The following is a 20613-nucleotide window of genomic DNA, read 5'->3' on the forward strand; positions in this document are numbered from 1 at the left end:
CCCGCTATCGCCTTTTCAGGGCTCGCCCAGAGCGTCCGGGCATGCCCGCTATCGCCTTTCCAGGGCTCGCCCAGAGCGTCCGGGCATGCCCGCTATCGCCTTTCCAGGGCTCGCCCAGAGCGCCCGGGCACGCCCAGCCTCGACTTGCCAGGCCGCAGCCAAACACGCCCGGGCAGGTCCAGACTCGCCTTTCCAAGGCTCGCCCTTGACACCCGGGCATGCCCGGTATAGCTTTTGCCGGGCAAACTTCCCGACATAAATGTGTATATATATTGCTGCCCGATAAACGGGCTTGTCAGAATACCTGAGCTGTTTTGTTTCAATAAAGCAACTCGGACGAATTCCGTCTTTGGTCGCGTCAATTCTTTCGACTCGCGTTGGAGCGCAGTTCCTTCAACCTCTTCTTTGTTATGGTATCAGGAACCACATGGCACACTTGCTTGTATTGCCAGATTGGTTCCTAACCTGCAGGATGTGTCTGCCACACACCAATCCATGATGAAGCAACACGTGTTCACTGATGGATCCTCCCCCCCCCCCCCCCCCCACCCGGGGGGTTGGGCAAATAAATGTAGTGTACGTGTCTGCATTTTTTAAAATTCATTTTCTCAGCAACCGTTTTCCTGATTGACACAAAATTTTACTATAGGAGTGCCCTGCCTATATATATATTTTTTTAGTTATAATTATGACATCATACGTCACATGGTAAGGACGCCATCTTGGAAAAACGTTACACCTCTATATCTCCCAAACCGCTCAATGGAAAAAATTGAAACATGGCTCATTGTCAAGTAGTCCCCATGGGGAATAAGATATGTTGATGATGATGTCATCGGTGCCTTCATTATTACGTCATAATTCGACAAGTACAACGCTTGATCTGATCAGTATGAAAAAAAAAATTCCTCTGCAACTGTTAGTTTGATGGACACAAATTTTTCAGAATATGAGCGGTTACTCCTGTATAGTTTTTTTAAGGATAATTATGACGTCATAGGTCACGTGGTACAGGCGCCATCTTGGAACAATAAAAAAGCTGCACCTCTATATCTCCCAAACTGCTCCATGGAAAAAATTGAAACATGGCTCATTGTGAGATACTCCGCTTGGGGAATAAGATATGTTAATGATGATGTCATGGGTACCTTAATTATGATGTCATAATTCGACAAGTACAACGCTTGATTATATCAGTTTTAATATTTTTTCTCTCCTGCAACTCTTGGTCCAATTGACACTAAATTTTCACCATATGAGCACCTCTTCATGTAGAGTATTTTAATCATAATTACGATGTCATAGGTCACGTGGTGCTGACGCCATCTTGGAAAAACTTCACACCTCTATATCTCTGAAACCACTCCATGCAAAAAATTGAGACCTGACTCATTGTCAACTACTCCCCATGGGGAATAAGATATGTTAATGATGATGTCATCGGTGCCTTCGTTATGACGTAATAATTCGACAAATACAACATTTATCCGATCATTATGAATGTTTTTTCTCAGCAACTGTTGGTCTGATGGACACAAAATTTTCACCATAGGAGCGCCTCCTCCTGTAGAATTTTAAAATAATAATCATGACATCATACGTCATGTGGTACAGGCGCCATTTTGTTATGATGGCATAACTCACACAAAGAGTGCCAACAATGGTTCCCCAGGAAGGCCCATAAATTATATTTCAATATTCCCTTTTTTTAAGTGTACCATACATTGTTATTCTTTTTTTTTAAACCAATTTCATATTTTCTCTATGGATTTGTAAGAAGTTGAAGAATTTTACCTTTTTCAGTGGTATTTCTTAATTTCGGAAAATAAAATAAAATAGTGTGAATTAATTGCATCATGCATGCAGGTTTGCTCATTTTTCATTGCATTACATGATTACAAGGATCAGATCAGTCAATACCATAGCGCTACCATGTTTAGATCTGGGAACGTGACCAGACGCTGGTCAGGGTGCACTTCAAACTAAGCTTAAGTGTCAAGCGTTAAGTTCCTCCTTGCCCTCGCAAGGGAAAGGCTAGGGTCAAGCTCTTCCAAATTTCCAAACACTAGAAATCGGACGTCTCAAATTAATTAATTAATTTGTTAATACATCTCAGTCGCCCGCGACCTCTCCAGCGCGGGCGTCGAACCAGTCCATTTCCGGTGTGACCGGGCCGAGTATCGGCCCGGCCGTGGCTGAAGCCGTTGATTCCGCCGTAGCACGCTAACGCGTAGGCTCGCGCGTCCCTGGTCCACCGGGGCTCCGCGGGTGTCCTACCGTGCCTGGCGCCGCTATTCTCTCAAACTTCCGGGAGGAGGTGCCGGTGCCCGGGGATGGAGTTCGCTGTCTAAACATGGTAGCGCTAGGCCAGTGGGACCGCCGGGACCCACGTGCACTCACAAGTTGTTCTGCGCGTGGGCGGCAGTATCAGACCGGGGCGCCCAAACGCTCCCCGGCTAAAGTTCATCCTGAAAGCGCCCACATTGTGCGGACAAACCCCACCAAGTCGAGGGCCACGTGGTCAGGAGAACCTCGTCCCTTCTGGTCACACTTTGCCCATCGGCCGGCCTCGAAGACCGAAATTATGACTATGTCACCCGAATGTGAATGTCACCCGAACTCCGAATGCCACCGAATGCCCGCACGTCACCCGAATGCCCGCGCCGAATGTGAATGTCACCCGAATATGTCGGCCCCGAGGTGGGGGTGCGGGGCCTGTCACGGAACGTCAAAACAAACGGCCTGCCGGGGCCGCCCAAAAGTCGGGCGTGAGGGGCGCGTCCACTAATGGAACGCCTCTCGCTTCCCAGATCGAGGGCCACGTAGTCAGGAGAACCTCGTCCCTTCTGGTTGCCTTGCCATCCCACCGTGAGCGCTGGTCAGGGTGCACTTCAAACTAAGCTTAAGTGTCAAGCGTTAAGTTCCTCCTTGCCCTCGCAGGGGAAAGGCTAGGGTCAAGCTCTTCTAAATTTCCAAACACTAGAAATCGGACGTCTCAAATTAATTAATTAATTTGTTAATACATCTCAGTCGCCCGCGACCTCTCCAGCGCGGGCGTCGAACCAGTCCATTTCCGGTGCGACCGGGCCGAGTATCGGCCCGGCCGTGGCCGAAGCCGTTGATTCCGCCGTAGCATGCTAACGCGTAGGCTCACGCGTCCCTGGTCCACCGGGGCTCCGCGGGTGTCCTACCGTGCCCGGCGCTGCTATTCTCTCAAACTTCCGGGAGTAGGTGCCGGTGCCCGGGGATGGAGTTCGCTGTCTAAACATGGTAGCGCTAGGCCAGTGGGACCGCCGGGACCCACGTGCACTCACAAGTTGTTCTGCGCGTGGGCGGCAGTATCAGACCGGGGCGCCCAAACGCTCCCCGGCTAAAGTTCATCCTGAAAGCGCCCACATTGTGCGGACAAACCCCACCAAGTCGAGGGCCACGTGGTCAGGAGAACCTCGTCCCTTCTGGTCACACTGTGCCTATCGGCCGGCCTCGAAGACCAAAATTGTGACTATGTCACCCGAAAAATGGAACGCCTCTCGAATGGAACGAAACGCTCCGCTATTCCATGAATAAGGAACAATCCATAATTTGGGCCTCGTGTAATGAAAAGTTTATATTACTTCTGCTTTGCAAGAAAAGCATCAATATTTTATTTGCTTCTTGAATAATACCCATGTGAACTGGTTCCCAGAATGACGTAGTTTGCAGCAGCCAAATTAACCTAAAGGTGCTAACGGTCTTCAGCAGACTACATTATACTGTATATTTCTGCATAAGATCAAAAATCCGGTGTCACATTATTACCCTGCACTCACGAAGCAAAAATCAGGGTTAGGGATTCGGGTGTGTACGTGGTGTGTACGGTGTACGTGTCTGCATTTTTGGGTGTGTACGGCGTGTACGGCGTATGGTACGGCGTACGTGTCTGCATTTTTAAAATTCATTTTCTCGGCAACCGTTGGTCCGATTGACATGACATTTTGCCATAGGAGTGCCTCCGCCTGTATAAACTTTTTTATTCATAACTATGACGTCATAGGTCACGTGGTATAGACACCATCTTGAAAAAACGTTACACCTCTATATCTCCCAAACCGCTCCATGGAAAAAATTGAAACATGGCTCATTGTCAAGTAGTCCCCATGGGGAATAAGATATGTTGATGATGATGTCATCGGTGCCTTAATTATGATGCTGTAGCGGCTACCGCTGGGTTTTCACAATCGCCTTGCACCTATCAAGGACGCGGAGCGATCACCATGCCGGGCTCGTCCAGGACGCCCGGGCAGGCCCGCGCTCAACTTGCCAGGCCTCGGTCGGGACGCCCGGGCAGGCTCGCCCTCAACTTGCCAGGCCGCAGCCAGGACGCTGGGCCACGCCCCCTCTCGCCTTTCCTGGGCAAACACTCCTGGATAATATGTATATATATTGCTGCCCGATAAACGGGCTTTTGGAGAGTGCCTGAGTGTTTGGTTTGAATAAAGCAACTCGGATGAATTCCAGCTTTTTGTCGCGTCCATTCTTCCGATCGACGTGGGAGCCCCAGCTCCTTCATTGGTGACCTACCGACATGGACACGGCAGTCGCCCTTAAACTGCCTACCTTCTCGGAGGCTCACGCGGCGGTTTGGTTCACACAGGCGGATTCCCTGTTCGCCCTGCGAGGCATCACGGCCGACGACACCCGCTTCCACCATGTGGTAGCAGCGCTCGGTTCGGCCACCGCAGCCCGCGCCCTGAGCCTCCTCGAGAGCCCGCCAGCCGCTGACAAATACAGCGCGATTAAGAAGCTTCTCCTCGACGCTTTCGTCCTCCCATCAGCGGAACGCGCATGGTGCCTGCTCGACCTGCCCGAGCTCGGCGACACGCGCCCTTCCGAGCGAATGGACTACATGCTTTCACTGCTCGGCGAGCACTCTCCGGCATTCCTGTTCCGGGAGCTGTTCCTCCGTCAGCTGCCTAACCCGGTACGCCTCGCCCTGGCAAGCACGACGATCACAGATCCCCGGGCCCTTGCCAGAGAAGCCGACAAGATCTCCGCCGCAGGTCAGCGCATCGCAGCGGCGACATGGGACCCACCGCCGTCCGACGCAACACCCATAGCGCCCGAGCGCCCGGCACGGTCGACGACTGAACTGCCGACGCAATTGGCGGATGCTACACCGAGCCGACCACCTCCAGCACGACGACCGGGGCCTCCACCTGACCAAGCATGGTGTTACTATCATGCCAGGTTCGGACAGAAGGCCCGGACGTGCCGACCCCCGTGCACCTTCGGCAGGCCGGGAAACGGCCGGGCCGGCGTTCATTACCAGCCATGAGCGCCGGCCACACGGACAACTTACTGTTCATCACGGATAAAGCGTCCGGACAGCGCTTCCTGTGCGACACCAGCGCCCAACTGAGCGTCATACCCGCCTCTGACCAGGACAGGCAATCCGCGGTTTGCGGCCCCTCCTTGGTTGCGGCCAACGGATCGACCATCCGCACCTTCGGCCCACGCAACGTCACCCTCTGCTTCGGCGGCCAACGCTTTGTTTGGACATTTGTAACCGCAAACGTGCCCATGGCTCTGCTAGGCGCCGACTTCCTCTGCGCACACGGACTGCTGGTGGACGTCCAATGGCGTCGTTTAATCAATGCCGAAACCTTCAGCTCCCTGGTATGCACATTCAGCAGCTCCGCGCCGACCGAGCTGGCATGCGCCGTCCCGGCGGCGATCGAGTTTGCTCGCCTGCTCACGGAGTTCCCGGCCCTCACGCGGCCGACGTTTTTGGCCGTCGCAGTACTGCATGGGATCGAGCACCACATACCAACCACGGGCCCGCCGGTCTACGCCAGGGCCCGCCGCCTCGACCCAGCCAAGCTCGCCATGGCGAAGGCCGAATTCGACGCGTTGGAGCACCTCGGCATCGTGCGGCGCTCCGATAGCGCGTGGGCCTCGCCACTGCACATCGTGCCAAAGCCGGGGGGTGGATGGCGCCCGTGTGGCGACTACCGCCGTCTCAATGACGCTACCACCCCCGACAGGTACCCGATCCCGCATAACCAAGATTTCTCCGCCCGTCTGGCGGGACGGGTCATTTTTTCGAAAATTGATCTCATACGGGGATATCACCAGGTACCTGTCAGGGCGGCCGACGTCCCTAAAACGGCAGTCATCACGCCGTTCGGCTTATTCGAATTCTTGCGGATGCCGTTTGGTCTCAAGAACGCGGCTCAGGCGTTCCAGCGCTTGATGGACGGCGTGCTGCGTGACCTGCCGTTCCTTTTCGTTTACCTGGACGACATCCTCGTCGCCAGCACGTCCCGGGCCGAGCACCTCCTCCACCTCCGAACACTGTTCGGGCACCTCAGCGAGCACGGCCTCATCGTCAACCCGGCCAAATGCCACTTCGGCACGACGGCCGTTGATTTTTTGGGCCACCACATCACCAAGAACGGGGCCGTGCCGCTGCCAACCAAGGTCGAGGCCATCACCACGTTCCCACGTCCCCGCACCATAAAGGCCCTGCAGGAATTCCTGGGAATGGTGAATTTTTATCACCGCTTCGTGCCCCGCGCTGCTCAACTCATGCGGCCCCTCTACGAAGCCCTCCGGGGCAAGCCGGCCAAGCACGACATCGTCTGGTCCGCAGCAATGGATGCGGCCTTCCAAAGCTCAAAGCGGGCCCTCGCCGACGCAACACTGCTCGCTCACCCGGTGCTCAACGCTCCCATCGCCCTCACCACGGATGCCTCCGACTACGCGGTGGGCGCCGTACATGAGCAATGGGTGAACGGGGTTTGGCAGCCACTCGCTTTTTTCAGCCGGCAGCTCCGGCTGAACGAGCTCAAATACAGCACGTTTGACCGGGAGCTCCTCGGTCTACACCTGGCCGTCCGCCATTTCCGCCACCTCCTGGAGGGCCGACCTTTCACGGCGTTCGTCGACCACAAGCCGTTGGTTTACGCCATGGCCAAGGTCACGGAGCCGTGGTCGGCCTGCCAACAGCGCCACCTCTCCGCCGTGTCGGAGTTTACCACGGACATCCGGCACGTCGCCGGCAAAAACAACGCCGTGGCCGACTGTCTTTCCCGGGCCAGCGCGAACGCGGTCCACCTGGGCGTGGACTTTGCGCTTATGGCGGCGGACCAAACCACCGACACCACGGTGCAAGCCCTCCGGGCGGCGGACACGGGCCTCCGCCTGGCCGACATCCCCTTCGCGGACACTGTCCTGCTCTGCGACGTCTCCCAAGGCCAGCCTCGCCCCATCGTGCCCGTCACCTGGCAACGCCGCATCTTCGCCTCCCTCCACGGCCTTTCCCACCCGGGCCGGAAAGCTTCCCAGAAGCTGGTGTCGGCGCGATTCGTCTGGCACGGCCTTCGTCGGGACGTCCGCGATTGGAACAGCACCTGCATGGCCTGCCAATGGGCCAAGGTCCACCGACACACCCAGGCCCCGCTGGCACCTTTCACCATGCCCAAACGACGTTTCGACCACGTCAACGTGGATCTGGTGGGCCCCCTCCCCCCGTCACGGGGGTTCACACACCTGCTCACCATGGTGGACAGGACCACCAGGTGGCCGGAGGCCGTTCCCCTCGTCTCCATCACCACCGCCGACGTGGCGCAGGCTTTCATCGCCACCTGGGTCGCCCGCTTCGGCGCACCGGCGGACATCTCGTCAGACCGCGGACCACAGTTCACCTCCGAGCTGTGGGGCGCGGTCGCCCGCAACCTGGGGGTCAAGCTCCACCGTACTACGGCCTACCACCCCCAAGCAAACGGGTTGTGCGAGCGATTCCACCGCTCCATGAAGGCCGCGCTCATGGCCGGCCTTCAAGACGGCGGTTGGGCCGACCGGCTGCCATGGGTCCTTTTGGGCCTCCGCACAGCCCCCAAGGAGGACCTCCAGGCATCCACCGCCGAGCTTGTCTATGGCCAGGTGCTACGCGTCCTGGGCGAATTCGTGCCCGACGCTACCAGTCCCTGGTCCGCAGCTCACCAGCGCTCGGACCTCCAGGAGGCCGCCCGACGGTTTGCCCCCGTGCCAACATCCCACCACGGTGACCCCCAGTCCTACGTCCCCCCAGCACTTCGTACAGCGGAGTACGTTTTTGTGCGTCACGACGCACATCGGGGGCCACTCCGGCCGCCGTACGACGGGCCCTTCCGGGTGCTGCGACGGGACGACAAGTCGTTCGTCATCGACATCGGCGGCAGGTCGGACCGGATTGCGGTGGACCGCCTCAAGCCGGCGCACGTGGACGTCGACCACCCACCACGGGTGGCCCTTCCGCCGCGGCGAGGCCGCCCCCCGTCCACGGTGCCCCCCACTCGACCGCCCACCACCACACCGGACCCCCTCCCACGACCCGCCAGGGGTCGCTTCGGCCGGGTCATCAGGACCCCCCTCAAATTGACCCTGCCGGTGCAAGTCGATTCTGGGGGGACGTGTGTAGCGGCTACCGCTGGGTTTGCACAATCGCCTTGCACCTATCAAGGACGCGGAGCGATCACCATGCCGGGCTCGTCCAGGACGCCCGGGCAGGCCCGCGCTCAACTTGCCAGGCCGCAGCCAGGCCGCTCGGCCACGCCCCCTCTCGCCTTTCCTGGGCAAACGCTCCTGGATAATATGTATATATATTGCTGCCCGATAAACGGGCTTTTCAGAGTGCCTGAGTGTTTGGTTTGAATAAAGCAACTCGGATGAATTCCAGCTTTTTGTCGCGTCCATTCTTCCGATCGACGTGGGAGCCCCAGCTCCTTCAACGCCATAATTCGACATGTACAACGCTTGATTCGATCAGTATGAATTTTTTTCCCCTCCATAACTGTTTGTCCAATGGACACGAAATTTGTACCATAGGAGCACCTCCTCCTGTATAATTTTGTAATGATAACTATGAGAACATTTTGTAATAATTTTGTAATGATAACTATATATAATGATAACATCATAGGTCATGTTGTACAAGCACCATCTTGGAAAAATCTAAAAACGTTACACCTCTATATCTCCCAAACCGCTCCATGGAAAAAAATGAAACATGGCTCATTGTCAAGTACTCCCTATGGGGAATAAGATATGTTAATGATGATGTCATCAATACCTTAATTATGAGGTCATAAGACCGACAAGTATAACACTTCATCCGATCAGTATGAATTTTTTTTCTCTGAAATTGTTGGTGGCATGAAATTTTGATCATAGGAGCGCCTCTTCCTGTAGAATATTTTAATGATGATTATGACGTCATAGGTCACGTGGTACAGGCGCCATCTTGGAAAAATCAAAAAAAGCTGCACCTCTATATCTCCGAAACCGCTCCATGGAAAAAATTGAAACATGACTCGTTCTAAAGTACTCCCCTTGCGGAATAAGATATGTTAATGATGATGTCATAGGTACCTTAATTATGACGTCATAATTCGACAGAGACAATGCTTACTCTGATCAGTTTGAAATTTATTGAGCGTGATATACGCAACAATTATATTACAGAATATAATTTTATGATATAATCGCTCACGTGGTCTGGCAGCCATATTGTATCAAATAGAAAAACGTTCAAAAACAGAACAGTTGGCTTGCATCAAGTTGACTGCGCAGAGTAATTATTCTATGAATACCATCTAGTTTATCATTATCATACCATCTCTCGGCTGTCCGGCATGCCCTTTATGCATTTTGTGTAGTCAGCCAATGTCTGGTTTCTGTCTGGAGACACCATCCAAGCTCCGTCCTTGGAACACCACCGCATCACGTGGCCTGCAAATAAAAATGCACAGATACCGGTTTCATTGATGCTTGGCAAGAAACTCTGGAAGACCACATACAATACATGACTTTCTAGAGGAAGTAATCTGCCTTAGAATGTTCAACATTCATGCGCAGAAACCCCCAGCAACAATGGTCATGAGGGCAGGGAACGTGTATATAATGCATGCCAGATAAGGATTGTTGCTTAAAGTGGCTCACAAAGTTTCTAAAAGAAGGTGAAAATACTTGGAAATGTATCTAATGCAAAGGGGTGTACCTCTGCACAATGAAAGAGTAGGAAAACTTTCTGATCAACTTGCGCAAAAAAGTTGATGCCTTGCAACCCATACTGCCAAAAACCCCGACAAGGTAGGACCGTGCAAAGCCTGTGGACGGGCTGTGGACGCTGCTGAGTGGACTTTCAACCTTGCGGGATTACCATGTGTGAAAATGGCAGACTTGGTGATTTATTTAATGGATGTCTGCTATTGGAAAGACGATGCCGTCATTACCAACATTCAGGAAGACTTCCTAGAGGGAGACACTGTATCTGGATTGGGTGTTTGTTAACACTAATTACAAGGACATATCTGGGGCTTGTCTATGTACAAGGTAAGTTTAAAATGACGATATTTACTATTAATCATGTTTGGGCCGAGGAAAGGGGGTGAGAGTGAGAGCTGTTTGCTGTTATAAATAAAAAAAATTGTTTAGTTCCAGGCCCTCAAGAGAGATTATACTAGATTTTTGCATCTATTGGTAAAAGGGAGCATCCGCCCTTATGCGTATTTGTGTTATATCCACTGCTGCCACTCACTTATACAGTACCAACAGGAATTTGTACGAACTCAACACGTATCATACAGGGATATTCCTTGTATTTTTTATATTAGAAACATCATGAGCTGGGCCGTCGATGGGGGTCATGTGTATGTGCATGTCTGCCATTTTCAAGGAGATGGCAGTGGGTAAATATTCCTCCTCTTCTTTAACAGTCACAATTATTCTTGTGAGTTTGGCTTGGCCCAAGTCTTTCACGAACCAGCTGGCCAGACCTTACATTTGACTAAGGTTAGAACAGGAATTTGGAATTTGTTCAGGTTGCTAGCGATAGCTCGCCTACTCTTCGTGAAAGACACAGATGTTTAACATCCACCAATTTATTGCGGCAGACGGGATGCCCAGTTTTAACGTCCATCCGAGGGACGGCACACACATTGAAGAATCACCCTGCGAATGAAACGCCGGGATGACGGTTTATTGCTGGGTTGAGATTTGAACCCAGACTAGACAGCTTAGAGGCGAGCGTGCATTACAATACCACACGTCACACCTGAAGCCATGGCCAGGAGAAATGACATATGAGGCGCCAAGATAAATGTTATAAACAATCCATGTCCATAAACATTTTAAAAATATACTGTTACGGTCCGCGGTTAAGGATGTTATATTTGCCGAGCGGAGGCCCCGCGACCTAACAGTTTCCCCGATTCACCCAAACGTTGGCCCGATCGCGCCACAGCTATTCAATGTGGAAAACTCTAAAATGACCGAATGTAGAGAGGAAGAAGAAGACGTACAGAAGAGTAACGGGATTTATTATTACACACACAAGCAAAAAGGAGCAGTCACGGTTATGTACAGGGACATGAAAAAGCAGGTGACACAGTGAAAATTACTAGCTTATACAGACTTAATTGACTACCCAGGACAGAACAAACAGAACAAACTCACGTACACGAATGGGGAACTTGCAGGCAGGAATGGCTGGAAGGAGAGGAAAGTCCAATGGGTCCGGCAGCACGATCGGCTCGTTGGGCAGCCGCTGTCCCTTCGCGGCCCTGCTCAAAACCGCCGTCCAGGCCCCAAACGGCTGTCGAGGGTTGTTGCTGCTGTGGACGCTGCTGCTGGCGAGCAAGGTGACGAATAGCAGGCTTTGTGCTTCCCTGGATGATCTCTTCTCTTGGACCTCACAACCCAGCTCTTGTCATAGCTCATCCCGTAAAAGCTCATCTCTTGGGGAACGTCCCGCGGCGGGTTATATAGGCCCCGCCCCTCAACCTTTGCGAACCTCCTTGATGTTTCTCTCTACACCCTCTCCAAGTCCAACCCCTTGTTCGTGGTTGGTTGAGTGGGGCTGACTCACTCCTCCCCTCTATGACGAGGTGGGGACCCGCCTTTCTTCCCCAACCCTGCCTCGTGGTCAATGGCGGCAATTGTTGGTTGGCAATGCGAATGGCAATTGACGAAAGGGGAAATGGAGGTTTTTGGGAATGGGAATGAAGGGAATCTATCTTTTCCACTTGGTGCAATGGAGTGTCATGTTAATGGACGACAAAGCCTTAATCTAAAACACATAATAAAGATATAAGCTACTGAACAAGGGTTTTATCGTGTCCTTCAATGTGTGCTTTATGGAATTAACTCCCGGGACGCCCTTTTAACCTTTACACAACACTGGAGGCAGGAGGGGCCAGAATCAACCAATGTTACATAACAATTTCCAATACAATACAACACAATAAAAAAATACAATCCTCATATCCGCAACAATACATTCGCTAAGGCTCGTAATAGAGCTGAGACACACACACACACACACACACACACACACACACACACACACACACACGCACGCACACACACACACACACACACACACACACACACACACACACACACACACACATACCGATGAGACAAACACTTAACACAGCCACTGAGCTTGGGGGAAGTGTCGTCACTACAATCACTTTCCGGGATACTCTGGGTACCAGATACGTCATAATGACGCCGCTTTCCTCACCGTACTCAGCAGGGCATTTCCTCAAGAGGAATTTCCTCCTCCCCATGGATGCCGACCGATGGAGATGGTCCGTGCTCTATCGTTTTCAAGCAAGGAGCAGCACGTACCATTTTAAAAGTCTTTGGTATGACTTGAACCGGTCCAAACCAGATTGGTGTTTTTTAGGAGATACCATCTCCTTACTGGATGGCCGTTGGCTACCTACCGAAGCTCATCCACCCTTTGCCAGGTGTTGTTTTTCGTCCTGGCAGGTGTCACAGTGAGGGGTGCCGGTTTAGTCGCCAGCAACCCGACCGTGTGGCAGGTAACACTGGGTTACATGTTACCAGATTTTCAGATTTTGTTCACCGCTGGAATCTATGTCTAATAGATTCGTTAGAATGTGCTACAAAAGCTGAGAAATGCAAAGTATTGCATGCCAGTTTTCGACGCAATGGTTCCCCTCTCCGCTTGATTACCATGGGAAATGAAGTTCTTGAATCAGTGTCGACACTTCGACTCCTTGTTGTTACCATACAGTCGAACCTTAAGTGGGATGCGCAGGTCGAGCAAGTCATCAAGCGCTCATCCCGCCGCCTCTACATTTTGTGCAAATTGAAGAGTGACGGTGTTTCACACAGAGATCTTGTGTTCATATACACAGTGTATATTCGCCTTTTGATGGAATTCTGTGCACAGGTTTGGAGTAGTGGCCCGACAGCACACCAGTCTGGTAGCAGAGAGAGAGAGTGCAGTGAAGAGCTCTTAGGATGATCGGGTACCCTGATCAACATCATTAACGAGGAACTCCTAAGCAGCTTCGGCATTCCTTCCCTGGCTCCGCGAAGAAATGATACACTCACCAACTTCGCGAAATCGATCCTGGTTTCCTTGCGACATCGTGATCTGCTTCCAGCTGAACGGCAAAGCCTCTCTCCAACTGGACTCAGGAATTCTCACCACATACACATTCCTCAACAAAGAACTCAGCGATATAAACAATGCACACCTTATCCCTGCTCTAGTGAAACTGTTAAACGTCCAGTTGAAACATGATTAATGTATTCTAAATCTTTTAAATGAATTTTTTGACAGGAAATTTTCACCATAGGTGCAACTCCTCCTGTAAAAATTTTATTGATAATGATGACGTCATCGGTCACGTGGTTTGGCCGCCATCTTGGGAAAACCGAAAAGATTTGCACCTTTATATCTCCGAAAGCGCTAAATATAAATAATTGAGATATGGCTCATTGTAAAGAACTCTCCATGGGGAATAAAATATGTTAATGATGATGTCATAGGTACCTCCATTATGACGTCAAATTCGACAACTACAAAACTTCATCCGATCAAGATGAAATTTCTTGAGCATAATCTCGGAATAAATTAGTTTAGAAAAAAAGATTACGTCATCGGTCACGTGGTTCGGCAGCCATATTTGTCCAAAATGGCCGATTAAAAAGTAAATTCCGGCAAGTCCTCGGTCTCTGACCGATTTTTCATCTATTTGTTTGTCCGCACAGAATAAATATGATTTTCTCTGCAACCGTTGGTCTGATTGACAAGAAATTTTCACCATTGGTGCAACTCCACCTGTAGAATTTTTAAATTAAAATTATCACGTCATAGGTCACGTGGTACGGGCGCCATCTTGGAAAAACCAAAAAACAATTCACCTCTATATCTCCGAAAGCGCTGCATAGAAAAAATTGAGACATGGCTCATTGTGAAGGACTCTCCATGTGGAATAAAATATGTTCATGATGATGTGAATGTGAATGATGAATATGATGTGAATGATGAATGATGTGAATGATGTGAAAATGATGATGTGAATGATGAATATGTTAATGATGAACCCCCCAAAAAATAACGAGATGTCATTGGTCACGTGGTTCGGCCGCCATATTTGTTTTAACACAAAAACCTTAAAAACCACTGAAAACACGTCCTGGCGAGGGTTTGCAATCCCTGATTGCTCTTTCTTGTTGCTATCGCAAAATGGCAGCCACTTTGTTGTAATTTTAGCATTAAACCTTTGCAGTTTTGTCCTCTTACTTTTGCATTGCAGGCAGGTTCGTGGCCTCTCTGTATCCTACCTCCTCCTTGTTGGTCTTGTGCACCCTCTGCCTCTGCCCTCTCCCATCCACGTTTATGTAGAATGCAAACTGTCTGGATCAGTAAACCTCTTCTTGTTAAACTCTTAAAATCCAGGCTCAATGCTCACCTTCAATCATTTCTTCCTCTTTTCTCTCACCTGTGGAAACAACCTCCCCAGTATGGTCATTCCCATTCTTCCTCCCTCCAGGGCTTCAAGACAGCTGTTCACAACTACCTCGGGTTCACAACTACCAACTACTCCATCCATACTTGTGATCTCTGCTACCCTAAATAACCCCATTCCCAAGCACTCCCTTTTTCCTGGTCATTGTGATTCCCTCCCTCTCTCTCCTTCTCTCACCCCTCTCTGTTTGTTAGTTGTCGGTTAGTTTGTTCCTTTTTGTTTCATCCCCGATTGCCCCTACCTCTTCTTGCTTTGTTTCATTGGGCTTGTGTGCAGCTTGTTCACCCCCATGTGTCCTTCTCCTCGTCCCCTTGATCTCATTCTCGCTTCTACTCTGCTCGAACTCTTCCATAAGCCTCGGTCATGTAGACAAAAAACTCTCAAACAAACTTGCCATATTAATGGGGCAGGACTGGCAGGATGGAATAGAGCTGTGCACATTTGTCTCTAATCAGTCTGTCCTGGGTTTGAATCTTGACCCAGGTATGAAGCATCATCTTGGTGTTTCACAGGTACGGTGAGGCATCAATGTGTGTGCCATCGCTTGGATGGATATTAACCTGGGTGTCCATCCGTCAGCATTAGTTGGCGGATGGTAAATATGTCTCGTCTCTTTTGACGAATATTCCCGGTATTGGCATTCCCGCATAGTGATAGATTCCCGGAACCCTGTTCAAATTCCAAATGATCACCCTCACCTATAGGGGTGGTGCATCAGGAGCACATCCCCAGCACTCTCAAACAATAAAAAAAACAACAGCCACATGGTACATGTACTTGAACAACCTCGTACAAACTAATAGTAAACATTATCTCTCCTTCCATGGAATCCTTGTAAATTGTTGTTGTATTCCTTGTGACTATCTCACTGAGTAGCAGACCACTGGAAAGTAATTTTCACCAACAACAAATAAGTAGACCTTGTCCTGAGCAGATACCATTCCTGGATCTTCGATGAATCATTAATCTCATTATCTCCAGGAGGCACAAGAGAAAAACTAAGCGTATTTTCATTTTAAAAATTGCCGAAATTTTAGGATCGCATTTTTCGATTTTACCCAAAACGGATTATTCACCGAGGTCCAGGTTTGATTTTTTTTCCCATCCAAATGAATCCTTTGATGTGAGTGGGTAATCCACTCTGTATGCTAATTCGATTCAGGGGTTGTGACATGCATTTATCTCTGTTGGCCTTTCTTATTTGCTTTGTTGTGCGTTGCTTCTTCCGTATCTTGTTATGGTCACCTGTCTCGTTCTGCTTTTATTCACATCTTTGCGCAGTGCCCTTCGGCTTTCGCAGAGGGTTGGGGAGTGGGAGGGTGGAAAGGATAGTCTGTACATGTGTACACGCTTCGCTTCTGTGCTGTTTAGCCTTGGTTTGCATCTCGGCCCAACTATAAAAAATGTCATCCTTGTGTTTCCCATGATGGGTCGAGGCATCAATGCATGCACCAGCCATCAGGTGAACGTTACGTTTTTCCCATTTTCAAATTCCACTATTCCCGCCTATTCCCCTCTCTCACACTCCCTTAGACATGTTGCCAACTTGCTGATAAGAGGTAAATTCACCATCATGAATAAGCTAAACCTCCCACCATCATTTTCTGCCTTTTCAAGTTGTACCTTCTGCATCTAATTCAGTTGCGACCTTTCTCCCATTCCCCTCCAAACGATCACACATTTCCCTTCAATCCCTTCCTCCACTCCCACTTATTCCCCTTTTCCCACTACTTTTTTTTTTTTTTTTTTTTTGTTTAGTATACTAGATCGAGGCTCGTGTAAGAGCTAACATCAATCACAAAAAAAAACGGACATACAAAACATATAATAAAGGGAGCGGGAGACAAGATGGGGAGAGAGAGGGGAGCACACGTAGCACAACAGCAAAGAACAGGGACATCGGGAGATCTATGGGAGGGAAAGGGCTTGGGGGAAGGAGGTGTGGGAACTGGGAGAGGTAGGAAAGAAAGAAGTCGGTATTTCAAAAAAATTGGATCTTGGGTAAATTAACGGGGGTAGAACAGATCAAGGTTTTGGATGGGGGAAGATAAGAGATGGTGGTGAACAGCTTCACATACTTCCACTCAACCCAATCACTCACTTCCCACAATCCCCTCATCCACTCCCAATTATATATTAGATCTGTTTTATTAGGAGGTAATTAACGGGAGTAATTAGGCTATAACCTAAACTTTTTGCTTTTTCCCCTTTATCTGTTAGCAACATATTTCTGTCAGGCATCGCCATTGCCAAATTCTGTAGCTTCCTCTAAATCACACTTTATGGCTTCTCGGTCTTGCCTCTGTGCGTATGATCCCCAGTCGGGAGATTAAATGGACCCTCGATCCACCTTAATCTAACGACTAATTGTGACCAGGCCAACTCGTGCAAAGGTTTTAATAAAAGTTCAGCAACGGATTAATTTCTGAGAAAGGACAGATATTGAATGAGAGAAATATTGGAGATAAATCGAGTGTAATGGAAAGGGAAATAATAATACAACTACATGGTATTCATAGAATACTTAACCTGTGCAGGCAACGTGGTGCGAGCCAACTCTTCTGTTTTTGAAGGTTTTTTTTTCTTTGATCCAGTATGTCTGCCAGACCATGTGAGCGATGACATCATAAAGTTATACTCTCTAATATATTTGTTGCATAGTTCACGCTCAAGAAATTTCAAACTGATCAGACTAAGAGTCGTCCCTGTCAAATTATGACGTCATAATTAAGGCACCAATGACTATATTGTTGTTAACACCTATTCCACATATGGAGTTCTTTACAATGAACCACGTTTCAATTTTTTCCATGGAGTGGTTTTGGACATATAGAGATGCAACGTTTTTCGATTTTCCAAAATGGCGCCTGTACCACATGAACTATGACGTCAAAATTATCATTAAAAAATTCTACTGGAGGAAGCACTCCTATGGTCAAAATTTCGTGTCCATCAGACCAACAATTGCAGGGTTTTTTTTGTTTTTTTTTTCATACTGATCAGATCAATCGGTTGTACTTTTCGAAATATGACGTCATAATGAAGGCACTGATTACATCATCATCGACATATCTCATTCCCCATGCGGAGTACTTGACAATGAGAGTTGTTTCAATTTTTTACATTGAGCGGTTTCGGAGGTACGTATAGAGTTTTTTTTGTTGTTGTTTTTTTTTGTATACAAGATCGAGGCTCATGTAAGAGCTAACATTGATCACAAAAAGACAAACTGACACATAAAACATGATAAAGGGAGTGGGAGACAAGATGGGGGGAGAGAGAGAGGGAAGCACACAAGTACAACATTTGAGAGCAGGGACATCGGGAGATCTGTGGGAGGGAGAGTGCTTGAGGGGAGGAGGCATGGGAAGGGGGGAGGGGGGGAGAAGGGAGAGGTAAAAAAAAACACATGGACACTGCTAGGACTTCTAGGAAAGAAGTCGGTATTTTAAAATAAAGTGGATCTGGGGTGAATTAACGGGGGTAGAAAAGATCAAGGTTTTGGATGGTTGTATGTGTAACGTTGATGTTGATGTTGATGTTGATGCTAGGTGTAACGTTTTTCCAAAACGGGGTGCATACCACCTGACTTATGATGTCATAATTAAAAAAAAAAAATTATACAGGCTCCTATGGTAAAATTCCGTGTCAATTCGACCAACGGTTGCCGAGAAAATGAATTTTTAAAAAGCAGACACGTATGCCACACACATGCCACTTGTATGCAACTGAATGCCTAACCCTGCTTTTCGGTTCATGAGCACAGGATAACTAGTAAGAGACCCATCAAATATGACGCGTTGGAACAGTTTATTTGACTGCGCTGCCTCACTATGAGCGTGCCAAAGTCTGAAGCCTCGGCCTAATGTCAGGTGCGCTTATATCTTCTTTATTTATTGGACATCATACGGATGTAAATGAACACTTGTTTTACTCTGCGCACGTTGCACGTCATATGCAGTGAATTTCACCTTCTTGCGCCTTGTATTTATTGTTATTTAAAACAAAAATGTTTCTGTACACAGACCTTGAGTCTCGGTTTGCAAGAAGCCCCTGTCGACAACTCCAAGAGAAGAGACCTAATTACTCTTTTTTGGAAAATGTTTTTCGACTTTGTTTTATCCTCAAAAATAGACCGCAGTGAACATACATTCGTGTGAAAAGATTGGCCTTTAAAACCTACCCTTATGAAGGGGGACAGACATCTGTACAAACACAAACTGACATTGTGTTTATATGGTAGACTCATCAGATTGCAGATTTTACCTGGTCTGTATTTTGCACACATTTCCCTTCTGAAACTCACCTTCATGATGAAAGTCAAATATGTAACGAGGACAAGGAAGGGCTATGACCGAAGCTGGCTCTGCACTGGGCCAGCAAACAAGTCCATCCCACTCAGGTGGACAACCAAGTTCTGGATAGACAGACAGACACACATACACACACACACACACACACACACACACACACACACACACACACACACACACACACACACACACACACACGCGTAAGAAGAAGATCTTGCGCAAAAGCAAGCAAGGCTGAAGTGGGTTAAAGGTATTTGAAAGGTGCAACCTATTCTGAAGTCTCACCAACACATTCAAACATTAAACTGCTATATGCCATTTGTTACTCTTTTCTTGTTTCAAGCTCTCAATATTACAGGAATCTCCTGCGACAAGGCTGAAGTACAAGAACTGTTTCTCCTCCTTTAGCTCCATGTGCTCGCTCAGCCTTCTGACTCTCTCCACCAACTCTAGGATGCACCACAAACCCAATTCTGGTTAAACGTCCAAAATCCAGGCTGACTGAGCACCTCAAATTCTGTTCTTCCCTTTTCCCCAAATGTGCTGGCGACCTTACAACGGCTCTTCTATCACGTAGACTCTTCCCTCCATGGATTCAAGCAAGCGATGTGCACGCCACCATCTCTTCTCATCCCCCATCTTTACCCACAATCGTTATCAACCACATTAACCCTTCCTAACTAAACACTCTTACCCACAGGTTGCACTGTTTCCTCCCATCACTCTGGACACATCTCGAGCACAATCTAACCCGAACACAATCCATATGAGATAACTACAGTAGATTATTAAAATAACACACAATCTAGCCTAACACAATCTAACCCTAACACAATCCATATGAGATAACTACAGTAGATTATTAAAATAACACACAATCTAGCCTGACACAATCTAACCCGAACACAATCCATATGAGATAACTACAGTAGATTATTAAAATAACACACAATCTAGCCTGACACAATCTAACCCGAACACAATCCATATGAGATAACTACAGTAGATTATTAAAATAACACACAATCTAGCCTAACACAATCTAACCCTAACACAATCCATATGAGATAACTACAGTAGATTATTAAAATAACACACAATCTAGCCTGACACAATCTAACCCGAACACAATCCATATGAGATAACTACAGTAGATTATTAAAATAACACACAATCTAGCCTGACACAATCGAACCCGAACACAATCCATATGAGATAACTACACTAGATTATTAAGATAACACACAATCTAGCCTGACACAATCTAACCCGAACACAATCCATATGAGATAACTACACTAGATTATTAAAATAACACACAATCCAGCCTGACACAATCTATCCCAAACACAATCCATATGAGATAACTACACGAGATTATTAAAATAACACACAATCAAGCCTGACACAATCTAAACCTAACACAATCCATATGAGATAACTACACTAGATTATTAAAATAACACACAATCTAGCCTGACACAATC

The 20613-nt window shown here is 48.6% G+C and overlaps 1 pseudogene; it reads right to left on the bottom strand.

Moving 5' to 3' along the window:
* LOC137430908 (parathyroid hormone/parathyroid hormone-related peptide receptor-like) overlaps positions 1-19540 on the bottom strand; it is an 81745-nt pseudogene extending 62205 nt beyond the window's left edge.
* Between the last annotated feature and the right edge of the window lie 1073 nt (positions 19541-20613).

This window comes from Myxine glutinosa, chromosome 7, assembly GCF_964187855.1.
Source record: "Myxine glutinosa chromosome 7, kmMyxGlut1.1, whole genome shotgun sequence".
NCBI lineage: Eukaryota > Metazoa > Chordata > Myxini > Myxiniformes > Myxinidae > Myxine > Myxine glutinosa.